Here is a 13321-nt window from a genome sequence, read left to right on the forward strand (position 1 = left end):
TGTAACTGTATGGAGTAGTATCCCTTTGGTACCCCTGTTTTCTGAAAGATACTATTGCTGTATGTTGAGAAAAGATGCAGACATAATGATTCTCCACATTTATGATATGAAGAAATTGTGGGAAATGTGTGGAGAGGTTCTGTAATAAAGACCATTAACTAGCTCTGGCAGTCACCATGATTACAAAAAAGTAATAATAATACTTTGCTTTCCCTGCTTTCTTTGCCTATCCTGCTCCATTGTGCTCATTGTTCATTAGCACCCTTTTGAGGATGGTTCAAGAGCTCATAGCCTTCTAGCCTTTGGAAGAAAAGTGAATAAATCACTCTAGCACCATAAATATCTTTGGAGAAGACATTTTCCTTTCCCATTCCCAGAAAATTAATGTGCAGACTGCACTAGGAATAGATTTTCTGAGCAGTTGCTGATATCTTGGTCTTTGAGCTTACTATAGGTATTGGGAGTCAAATACGATCTTTCTCACTTCTCTTGATTGTAACTATTGGACCTATAACTAAAAAAGGGTTAAGCCATACTAGCTTTCTTCTCATCTGGCACTTACAGAATATGCTAAGCAGAAGTAGGATTTGGATTGTTTCAAGATCTGAAGTGCAAGAAATCCATTGTGTGCGGTAGTAGTGGGAAATTTTAGAAGTAGATACAGATCCAAAGATGCATCACATGACATAAGAAAATATTCAAGAAGTACTTAAAGCTGACTTTTCTGAGACATAGCATAAAAGGGAAAAAAAGGTTTGGTCTATTCTTTGTCATTGTTGAAGCGATACTAAAGAGAAAACCAATTTAGAGCCAGACTCTAGCCTACACGGACAATTGCAATGATTGATTTTATATCATTTGCAAGTCCTTCTGTTTGAACCCCAAATTAAGCCTTGAGGTGAGGGGCTTTCATCAACTTTCTTCTTCTGATGAGGCTGTCCAGCATCTAGCACACCAAGAGCTCAACTTTACCCCTGCATGACTGATGACAGCGTGATGGAAGAAAGGTACAAGCCAGCAGAGACAAAGGGCTCCCTTGTAGAGAAAACTGATGAAATGCAGTTCCGTGACAGGCTCTGTAAGCCTGACCATATTTCTAATTTCTTAGCAGCTCTGGCAAGGGAAGCAGCATCACAATCTGAATAGAGTATATTATCCAGTCTTCCTGTGAAAAGCTTTGCCAGTGCCACCCACAGTCCCACCGAAAACCGGCTATGAAATGCAATCACTCATCTTGCCAAAAGCACCTTTTCTCTGCTGTATTCCAAACCTTCCTTCTCTCTCTCTCCTTGTCATTAAGTGAACATTACAAACCCATTCAACACTTCCTATTGTTCCCAGAAGTGCATTTCTGTTACTGAGTTATACAGCAAGAGTACAAATAGCCACATGTTCATCAACCATCTTAATTTACACTCCCTCCAAAACCAGCACATATCTAAAACCTCATCAGTTCCTAAAATAAATTACACCTCACTTCTGACTTATACCAAAATTGAAGCAAAGCTCAGCAGGACTCATCAATTCTCAGCAAAGACTAAATAGCATAGTGAGAGATTTCTAATGCCTGTTTAAAGTTTATTTTTTTAAAATATGCATATGGCTGCTTTTAACCAGCATATTTCATCATGAGTAACTAAAGGCAAACTGCAGTTGTCAAAAGCAAAGAACAAGGACTATCTTTGTGATATATTAATGTTTTATGATAAATTTGTCACTAACACACAACATATTATACCTATCTTATCTTTCTGATATTTGAGGACATATAGGAGCTGAACTCCACTGTCATTCTTTGTTCCCCTTCAAGTATCAGGAGAAATGTCCTGCTGCTTTGGGTTTCAAAGAATTTTCCAGCACCTTGAAATGAAAATGAAAAAAGGGGAAAGAGGAAAAGAGCTATTTCATGGTCTTTGTGTATGTATTGCAAAGAAGAGTCTGCAAGTTTGATTCAAGTTACTGCCTGTCAGATGCAACTGGAAGTGAAGTTCAGTAGCTCTTCCAAACATTACCTACTCTGCAGCTGCTCTTTGAAGAAAAAAAATCTACCTTTAAATAACAATTGAACAAAAAGATACAGAGCACACATATTTAAAATCAGTGTCTCTGTGAGTCATCATCCATGTATTTTGATATAGGAGGTCTCTATTTTCCTTCAGTTTTAGAGTTACCTTTAGAGTCTTCAAACAAACACTGATGGAGGAGGCTGAAAAGAAGAAATTTGTGCATGTTGGAGATGTTCCAGTCAGACTCAATCCAGGGACAAAGGATACCTCTTCTGATGTTCCTTATCTATTTCCCAGCACCTGGTGCTTGTTCTCCTTTTCTCTTCAACAATACCTCTGAGTGTTGCTACTCCAAGGCACAACCCATTGGGCAATTTGGATTAGCATTTAAGGTTACAGTTATCTTAGGGTTGTCTTTTATTTGTGAAGGGTTGTTCTCAGATGGTGAACAAAATTCCCAGCTAGCACCTAACTATTTCTGCCCAAAATGTATTTTTTTAGACCCATATTCTATAGGCAGCCCAGAAAGTTTGTGTGCAGTTCTGGTGGCCTCAACATAAGAAGGACGTGGAACTGTTGGAACAAGTCCAGAGGAGGGCTACGAGAATGATCAGGGGAATGGAGCACCTCCCATATGAAGAGAGGCTGAGAAGATTGGGGCTGTTCAGCCTGGAGAAGAGAATGGTGCGTGGAGACCTCCTAGCAGCCTTCCAGTATCTGAAGGGGGCCTATAAGGATGTGGGGAGGGACTCTTCACTAGGGACTGTAGTGATAGGACAAGGGGTAATGGGTTCAAACTTAAACAGGGGAAGTTCAGGTTAGATATAATTAAGAAGTTCTTTACTGTACTGGTGGTGAGGCACTGGAATGCGTTGCCCAAGGAAGATGTGAATGCTCCATCCCTGGCAGTGTTCAAGGCCAGGCTGGGTGGAGTTTTGGTGTCCATGGTTTAGTGTGTGGTGTCCCTGCCCATGGCAGAGGGGGGTTTGAATTCGATGATCTTAAGGTCCCTTCCAACCCAAACTATTCTGTGATTCTATGATTTTAAGCTAAGGTGGGAGGATACATGCATGCACGTGTCCCTATGGGCACATCTGGACCGCATGTAACCTCTCCTATCTGAGATGATCTGTTAAAGATTGTAGCTTTTTCTATGTGATTAGGTGTGAGAGACTGATCTGAAATCAGACTCCACTGTCCATTGTCTTAAAGATTGGTCTGAGAAGCTGAGATGGAAATCCACCTATCTTTTGTCTCAGAGGTGGGTGGGAACTCCACCATCCATCTTGTGAGGCATGAGTGGGAAAGAGCTGACTCTTCTGTCCATTACCTCCAGGACTGGTGTGAGGAATTGCGACCGATTATGGCAAGAATTGCTGCAGACACATGTGAGTGCAGACGTGCAGCTGAAGAGCTGGCTGCGAGACCAGGGAAACTGGTCCACCAGGAACCTGGAATACATCACATGAAGCACTCCTCTCAACTCATTATAAAAGTGGGAAAAGGTAATCACCAAAGACACATCGCCAGGAAGCCACTGCCATGAGGATGACTCCAGAAGGACACCTCCATGAGGACACTCTCCACTGATCACTACTATGGATCCTGAGGGACACCCTCCACAAGACATCACCATGAGGGCAACTCCAAGAGACACACTCCACAGTGTACCTTCAAGGGGATGACTCCAGAAGGATGCCTCCACGAGGACACCCACCTCTGACCACTGCTACAGACTCCTGGGGCACACTGCACTGATACCGGCTACGAACCCTGAAGAACTCCCACCACTGATGATGACAACCGATGCCTGGGACAGCGCTGGATTCACGGTGGTGACTCTCCCCCTCTCTCTGTCTGCACCCCAAGTCCGTGCTTCATTTTCTACCTTTTTTTTCAATCTGTCCTATCGCTATCCCCTTTATTGCAATAATTTCCCTTTTTTACAATAACTGTCTTTTTGTAATTTGTAATAACCAAACTGTCTGATTATGGTACTTGACCTTGTTTGCGTCTTAATTTCACTCTTGGGATCACGAACTGAAACAGGTTCTGGCCCTGGGGTTTTCTCCAATCGGACCCTGACATTAGATTCATAGAAGAAAAGGATAGGAAGTAGCTAGGGTTCATTTGTATGTGTGTACGGGGAGAAAGCTCAAAACCAGACAGAGAATATTTTTCACTTTGGTCCAGGGCTGTGTAACCACTTTGCATTGATTATGCAACTTATACTTCACAGACGTAAGCTCCTCTAAATCCCCTGAAATCAAAAGAAATCTTTCAATTGACTTTAGTGGCTTTGAATCCAGTTCATGCTCTACAGTGCAATCTGTATTTCCCACTCGGATCAATAAAAAGCAAACCAAAATATTCACTATGTAGTGTAATCCATCCTGCTCCAGCTCTGTAGCAGACAAATGAGACGCCCTTTATTGAAGCTCACAGTGAATAAATGAGACTTTCTGCAAGTTTTATATGTTCATCAATGTTCATTACTTCTGAATTGATTTTCTAAGGTCTGAGATATTCTTCCACATACATTTAATATATGTCCTTACTTTAGTTTCTTTGACTGCAGTTGAAAGTCTCCTGGCTCTGATTCCAGGCTGAAAGTTTCTTATTTTTTATGACTATAAGATGAAATAGTGCTAATTGCATCCTTCACTAAAGAAGGTTGGATACCTTATTACTCATCAAAAATTTATAGACCAATGAATGAGTTTACTGAATTGAATATCTCTAGCAATGAAAAATTTCAAATTAATATTGCAGAATATTCACAAAAAACAAACTTTGAATTCAACCTTAGAGCTGCATTTTAGAAATCCCTTTCTATGAATTATGTGCATTGAATCAGGGAATGAAAATGGCAGCAGTATGAATCACATAGATAATTTAAATTATCTTGAAATTTCAAAGCCAACTATTCAGGTTGGCTGACTTGCATTCTTGAGACCAATACATAGCTGCAAGAATTTGTAAATAATTATTTTGAAAGATAAGCTCGTTTCCACATCTTCATCCACTGTACAGTTTGTGGAGGCCACTGATGCAGTAGGGTATCAGTAAGGAAAATTACAGGTTTCCATGGGAAGTATGTGAACCTTTCAGAGGAGCACATAGTGGCCTGTGGACAGTTAAGACAGACACGACAGGTTCCCAGACATGTGGCTCACACAGCCATCCCTGCCACAAGCTGAAATATCTGCAGGCTCCTTACAAACTTCAAATGCTGTTCCTTTCAAAGGATTGTATTTCAGCCACTCATCCAACTGGGAAGCAGAGATTTCACCTGAGAGAACTACCTGCAAACCACCAGGCGCCACACCCAGATGTACCCTGCCACTCCTGCTCCTCCTTTTGTTTGGCTGTGACAAAGCTCAAATCTTTAAGATACTTGGGATGTGGTTTCACACTGACTCCAGGCCTTGCTTTATCCTAAGTAAGAACCCTGCTGAAATCTCATGACTGGGTTTCATCCTTTCTGGTATTAGCTGTTGCAACCTCCCAGCTGCATAGCGGCATGTATGAGAAAACGTGGGCACACGAGAAGATGACTGAACACATGGCTCAATGGGAACTGATTCTTTGACAGCAAATGAAGATGTAAGCTGATCATAAGACTACAAGAAAGGCTGACATTATAAGGTTGAGCCAAAGCCACTAGGAGTACTGTAGAGGCTGGTAGTACTGTGCTGCTCAGAGAGAATTCAAGCAATTGCTGCAGGAGCTACTGGGGAAGCCTCCTGGGCCTGTTGGGAGCCAGACTGTGGCTGAATACTCTCTGATTTTTTATTTCTAACACTTTCCAGGGCTTTTGATTCATCTGGCCTGGAAAGCAGATATTGTTTGGGAGTGGGAACAGCAGCAATGAAAATAATATCTGTTCTCTTAAGTAAGGGGTTGCAACACAGAGACTGAGGGTATGCAAGTGTGGTGCATTGCCTGCAGCAATGCTGCTGGTGCCAGTTGTTCCCTTGCTGGTGCTTGCTGCTGCTCACCTTGCTGGTACTCGCCTTTGCTCTTCTGTTGCTGAAATGGTCTGGGCTAAGAACGCTTATTTCCCAATTGCTTCATTATGTAGCTGATCACTTCAGTGACACAAATCAATCATGCAATCCTGGAAAAAATATTATATCAGAATGATAAAGGTTGTGGACATGGGTATGGTGAGAAGGAGCAAAAAGTCAGAAGGGAGAACTGCGTATCATTAGACCCTTGGAAACAAAATTTGCTTCAAGAAATCAAGGAATGCCAGGGCCCATTTTGTATATTTTCTTTTCCAGCCTGAATTTTTCTCTCCAGATGGTAACTAATTAATACCAAGTAAATGTCAATAAAGGTAGCTAAAATTCTTTTTGGAGCAGCCAATCCACACATAAGCCACCCTTTTCATCCAGCTCTGGTCTACTTAGACAGCAAATCTCACTGCAATCTAAATTATGAAGCTTTGACTGGAAAATCCACAATATAGAGGGACTGGAAATTTTCAAGGGCTTGCCTTTGGTGTTGGCTCAGTGCTTAGCACACTGGAGTCCTAGTCTCAGTTGAAATTCCAAGCTATGATGAATATATAAGTAACTATAAAAATATCAACGTCAGTAATAATAGCACCCTTATTCTCATTGACCTCAATCCAAGAATATAAGTCCCAAAGATACCAGAGGAAAACTTAAACACTCTTTTTTAAACAGTGCTGTTTTGTCCTGAAAATAGACTCACAGAGATGCTAAAAATACATTCAGCATGAGGCTGTGGCATAATGGTCAACAGTTTCTAGTACTGCTTTCCAAATAATTTTAGCTATGCTGCTGACTCCTAAAAGTGAAATCAAATTAATTGTAATACTTCATTTTGATTGGAAAGATTTTTCAATATGAAGTTTGGGATATTTTTTTTTAAGAAAAAAACCAACCCAACAAGCAAATAAAAAAACAACAAGCAAATAAAAAAAAACAAACCCAAAACAACCCACTGCTGTTTCAGGTTTTGCTGGCAAATAGTGCTGAACTCATTCAGTCTCTTTGCCAGAGTTAAGGTCACAGCAGCTTTAGTTTTACAAAGAACACCATTTTTCTGTTTCTCTGTTAATCTTGGCCTGAAAAGACCACACATTACCCTTCCCAATTGAACAGTTTAGCCTTTGTTCCTTTGTTTGGGTTACACTATTAATCTGCTAGGTCGATAGCAAAAATGTGTGAACTGCTAGTGTGCCAGATGATTGACAGGCAATTAACAGCTTCTAGAGAACCATGCTTTGAATTTTGCAGATATGTGACTGCACTGGGAGGCAGAGGCTGCTGATCTGACTTTTTTGTAAACTTTTGCTGCAATACTAAAAATGGGATCTTTGAAAGAACTATTGTAACTATTCTCAGGAGCTTCAGCTGCAGGAGACCTACAAAATTGAACCAGAGGTGTGAAAAGCTTTACTGTAAGAGAATAATTAACCTGATCTATTCAGACCTCTCAGAAAGTAAGGTTTGCAAAGCAGCGTTAGCTTTAAACTTTACCTGATGAGCAAGAAAACATCTGCATTAAAATCCTAATTTGAGAAAACATCCTTCTCCAGTTGTCAGGTTCTGTGGGAAAAAGGAGTAGCCCATGAATAATGGCACTTTCATGCTTGCTATTTTTTTATTTTTTATTTTTTTTTTTTTGAGGCTCTATTTTTCTTCCCCCTGTTCTTAACTTCTTACCATGATGGCCACTCCCGTTAAGCTCTGCTAAAAAGTAATAGTGTGAAGAGCATCCTAGAATAGCATCCCTATACTCTCCAGTGGTACATACCCTGGTATTTTAAGTTTATACATTGTAAGCATGTATGTGTGTTTGATGGTATTCATCTTCTCTGCATATAGAATAAGCCTAGGCTATGAAAGTTACATATCCTTCCCTGCCAACATTATAATGTATTTTATTTCCTGAGAAGATTCTACCTGTGCAAAAAGCTTCATCGTCTTCAGTGTGTGAGTACAGGTCATTTATTAGACACACATGTGCACTGCCCACTTAGTGGCTATTTAAACCTTTGTTAAAGAGGTGGGGACTTGGTCAACCACACCATCATAATAGCCTGTTACACCTTTACTTACTCAGATCTTATGCACAGCAATCTTTGCTGACTCAAGCAGGGAAAAATCAGTTCACAGCTGAAGCCCCTGAGTAGCAGCAGTGTGCTTGACTGCACACCCCTCCGATTTGGAGAGTTGTTGCCCACAGATTTGCACAAGTGCAAGTATTAACTGCAGAGAATTTGTAAGAAAAATGAAATGGCTTCCTCCCAACCCCCTTCCCACTTCTGCCACAAAGCCTTCTTTTGTGTAGACACAGAACAGTCAAAATCTTATGGAGTTAGCTTTTGTCCACAAGACTTGAGAACCGCAAACTGCAAACACATCAAATGCACCTTGCCAGGATGAAAGCATGAGCTGAGCGTAGTCTGGATTTCCACCTTCGGTTCCCAAGAGAACTGGCATTCTAAAACCTGAGACCTAAACCACCATGTTGCCACATTCCTACGGCTTTAAAAAGAACCATAAAAATAAGTATGTCAGAATTACAAGATGTTTGGTACGGAGTGTAATGGCATTGCACTTCAAACAGGTATGAGTTCTTTTCAAACAAATGAAGTGTAATCTGTTCACACTTACACTTCAGTATCTTTGCCTGTTCCTTTTGCAAGTTGCATGATCTTTTATGCTAAAATGTCCATGTGTTAGAAAATTCAGAATAATTCAGCAGTTTTTCTTTTAATACAACAGCTGCAAAGATTTTCAGATGCTACACTATGAAAATTATTTTCTCCAGCTAGGAATTCCTATTTCATTACACGAATCCCTTTTGGCTTCCCCTCAACCAAATTTCATTGATGTAATAATTTAAGTTGCTAGCTATTAGGCCTTGGAAATTAGGCATTCTAAACATTTACATTAGAAATCCTTGATATTAGTTTAACAAGTACTTTGCTATACAACTTTATAGCAGGCATACTTACTTCGAAAAATGATAACCACTACAAATCCTGAAACATGCTTCTTTGCTTGTAGCATTGAGGAAAAAAATGGGAATACAGAGAAACAAAGTGTGTGCGTAGAAAGGGGTGGGCGGGGGTGCGCGTCACATTTCTCAGTTGCCATTCATTTCACTTTTTCACAGACATTTTCATTACTGAGCTATCTGTTGATAGAGTTGAAGTTAGTTCCCCTGCCATCCTGTTATCCCAAGATAAGTATAATGTTGAGCCTTGCTTTCCTATTTCCTTAACTTCCAAGTGACTCGAATAGTTTAGCTTTCTTATTCCAATTGATGAGAAAAATAGATAAGCAGTTAAACGGGGAAAAAAGAAACCAAAAACAGATGTAGCAGCTAAGAAACTATTTTAAAAGAGCTGAATCTTCACCAGCTGAATACATTTTAAATAACTAATACTGTAAAATTCTCTGAGCAAAAAAACTTGACTTGCTCTCAATGGAAACAATTTAAGACAATGGCTCTGATTCAGCCTCCTACGATAGCTGTTAGAACAGGAACCTGGAGTGAAGTACGTAGGCCCACAGCAGCTCTGAGTCAGAAAATATTCCTCTTATTTAGGAAGGCATTTATGAATCCATTCATCATGGTTGTATGTCAAGGTTTGTCTGCTGCTGCAGAAATTCTGTATCCTACTGTACCATTATTATTTATCATAGTTACTGCTAGTTTCATCTTCTGGTCCTGGAAATGTGACAGGACTGAGGACTATCCAAAAAACCACCATGTCCTGCCCAGCTTAGCTTTGCCCAGTGGGCCACATCTCCCTCCAGGACAGGATGTTAGTTAGGGTGCACAGTACAGCACAGCTCAGAAGGTATGTAGTGATCAAAGGCATCTACAAGGGCAAAAGTGTCGCAGGAAGCTTACATTCAGTGGGAATGTGTTCAGGGTTTGAGCTCCAGCACCTCTCAGGGAACTGGAACTAACTCCAGAGATCTTCTGGGAGTCTTACAATATTCGTCACCCTTGAAGCTTGGCTCTGGGTTTGTTTCTTCTGAAGACAGGAAGGTCACTTACTCCTCCAAGATGTTTCTCACCTTGACGTGGGACCATGGGCTCCTTGTTTATCACCCACTCATGCTCTTGTTTTCTCTTTGTTAACTTTACCATGAACTCCAAAACCTTATCCAAGTCAAGTGTGACCGGTAGTGCCCAGGCACCTTTCGGAAAAGGATTAGATCCCATCCAGCATGCAAAAGGCAAACAGACAACTCTTTTCCCTGCTGCCTTGTTGTGCAACTGCTTCAGTGTGACATAACATACATAGTACCACTAGAGTAACCATGACCAGATACATAAAACGGTTCTGCTGCCTGTCCCAAAACTCACACTTCAGGTGTTTCAGCCATATTACTCTTCAGCATGTTTGACAGAAAGGTGCCAAATTACTACCTTCCCTCTCACAGGGGAGGGGGAAAGGCTGCAAGGCAGAGGATCTGCAAGACAGTCAGGAACTGAACCCAACTTAGATATCATTCCCAAAACACAGAAGTCACCATTCACCTATTTCCAAGATGAACCCACCATCAGGGATAACATTCCCCCAGCTCCTCTCCACCACGAACACCTGATGTCTAGCTGTATGCATTTAGATATCCTCTTGCAGTGGCAGGCCTAACATTTTCACTCATTTATGTATCAAATCTTATACTTCAGTAGTATGATATCACGGGTCTGTAAACACAAAAGGAAATGGACTGAGAAAGGAAAGCAGAAGTAAAATACAGATAGCACATTGTTATTTGATAGCACAAAAGGTATTGTTGAACACACCTTGTGTGATTTTGCTATTACAATTCAAAACTTAGTTGAATACCTGTATTTCATTCACAATTCATACACTCCTCATGGATTTATGAGCTTCTATATACCAGTCAAACCAGATGCTCTGAGAGTAGGCAATGGCCCACTGTATTGCAGATCCATATAGTTTTATTGTGGGGGAACTACATACAGACCATGCTCTTAATGAGACACTGAACCCATTTTCCACCTGGTTGCCTGATCCAGCTTTTCTCCTCACAAATCAAAAAAGTGCACTAACTCAAAAAAAAAAAAAAGAAAAATTGTAAAACCCAGCCGTCCTGTAGGTTCCAATGCTTCTCGTGTCTTATTCCAGACACTTTTTTTTTTTTTTTTGATATCTAGAAGATTTAAAGCTACTGCCTTTTTGAAAAGCTCAGTAGTACTGCCTTCCATCAAGGGAGTGTCAGGAACTTAGTAACATAGAAGAAAAAATCCTCTGTATCTCCAAAAAATGTTGACTTAGGAAGCAGTCCTCTGAGGTATAGAAACAAGCAAGCATTACAACTATCTACAGACAAAACACCAAAATATCAACTTAAAAGATTTTGTAAAGTCTCAAAGAGTCTTGCTTTAGCATTGTTTGCCTGAGTTTGTACACTGGAATGCTCAGCATCACTTGCTTACCTCAGACCATTTGTTTTCACCAACTGCTCTGTGTCTTGCTTGTGTTCAAAAGGCATTTTGTGGGAACAAACTCAAGCTCATACACCATCTTCCACACATTTTCTCTTGTTCACATGTCCTATTTCCAGCCACACTTCATCTGGTTAGCAGCAGAGCACAGGCCTACTTTTATGGTGGATACCAAACACGTTGTGAAGCACTCAGGACTGTCAAACTGCTGGGACATCTTTGGTACACCCAGGGCATGCCAGTTCCTAGCATTCAGCATGTTTGGATAAGACAAGGTTTGAGTAAGGCACCGTCACCCTAAACTTTGTTACTTCCCCCAGTAAACCAGTGGGCTCCTCTGACCTTGTGCCAACATGTAGACACACAGAAAACCTAAAATTTGGGCACTGAGCCCAGTTCAAACCCTTGGAGAATATGCCCCCTAAAGCCATACACACCACAACCAGTATTTTAACACAGATTTCAGGAAGTTCACCTTCCGTCACCTCTGGCTTGCTTGCCCACTCCCCAGTGGCTGTGGATTCATAGTTTCCCATGAACTTCCTCCCCCATTGTACTTGCATTTCACAAGAAAACAAATCTTCAGACACCTCCCCATCCTTCTTTACCCTCGCCATACTTGCTGCCTGCTCTGAATTCCTTTTCCATGATGCGATTTCCACTCTGTGCACTCCACCCTCGTGCCTGTACTTGATTGTTGTGATAGTCCACCAATGACAAGGTTTTTGCCCTCCATTCTCCTGTTGTTTTCGGCTGGCAGGCTCTTCTTCACACTGCCGCCTGTTCATGAGAGGTACTCAGTGATGCAGAGGATGACAGTAAATTACCAAAAAGTAGAAACATCAAAGTATCATGTCTTTAGTGTTTTAAACATGTTTTTCCATATTTGCAACAATTTGTTTCAGAGTAAAAAAAAGTACTTGTTTTGTTTTTCCCCAGGGTGAAAAGTAACCAAGCTTTCAGAATTAAAATGGGAAGAAAGTATGTTATTGGAAATGTGAAAAAAACCCCCTGTATATCGTGAATAAATTCCCCCATTGGAACAAGGTGCTCAGTATAGATTCCCATTTCAACATATGTCCTTGTTATTTAGCACATTAAAAGCGATTTGGTTTTCTGATGTAACAATACTTGCATTTTTATAAAGGCAGTATGGGCTCTGTGACACCCAGACACCTACCTTGTGCTATTTGTTCTATGGACAGGTGAGATGAGGGGCTACAGCAAGATCCTACATCACTCCCTCTCTAACCCCCCTCCCTAGCCCTCTGCTGTGTATTTGATATGACTCCTTTATTACAGTAACTAAGTACAGGACATATTCATTAGTATCAGTAGCCTGTTATTTCTCAGACTGCCCAACAGACAACTATGTCATTTCAGCTGTGTACATATTCTACTTAGAGCAAAACAGGCACGTTTTGGTTTGTGTAACAGTTGGTTTTTTTTATTTCAGTTACTTTTTCACATAAAACTATGTAAGCTACAAAAATAGTGAAATGCAGAATTGGTACTGAAACCACAAACTTAAAAGTTTTGATAAAAAAAAAAGTCCCTGCTAACAATGACCCTTTAAAACGAACCATATTTTGATGGATTAATTTAATAAACATACCATACACTTCTCAAAAATAAATAACAACATCAGAAAAACCCATACCATCAACAACACGAAGTGTTTAGTTATCTTTTTTTTTTTCCTTTAAAGACAGAAATGGAATTTCTAGGCACAGTTTTTAGGCATTTTAGAGGACACAGAGGCAATAGGTTAGTGTGCACTGCGCTGTACAAAAATACAGTCTGAATAAATTACATTGCTAGCCATAAGATTAGACTTCACT

The sequence above is a fragment of the Neopsephotus bourkii genome, unplaced genomic scaffold, assembly GCF_033783945.1.
Source record: "Neopsephotus bourkii isolate Nb327-2 ecotype Australia unplaced genomic scaffold, CSIRO-AGI_Nbou_v1 NB_653, whole genome shotgun sequence".
Lineage (NCBI taxonomy): Eukaryota > Metazoa > Chordata > Aves > Psittaciformes > Psittacidae > Neopsephotus > Neopsephotus bourkii.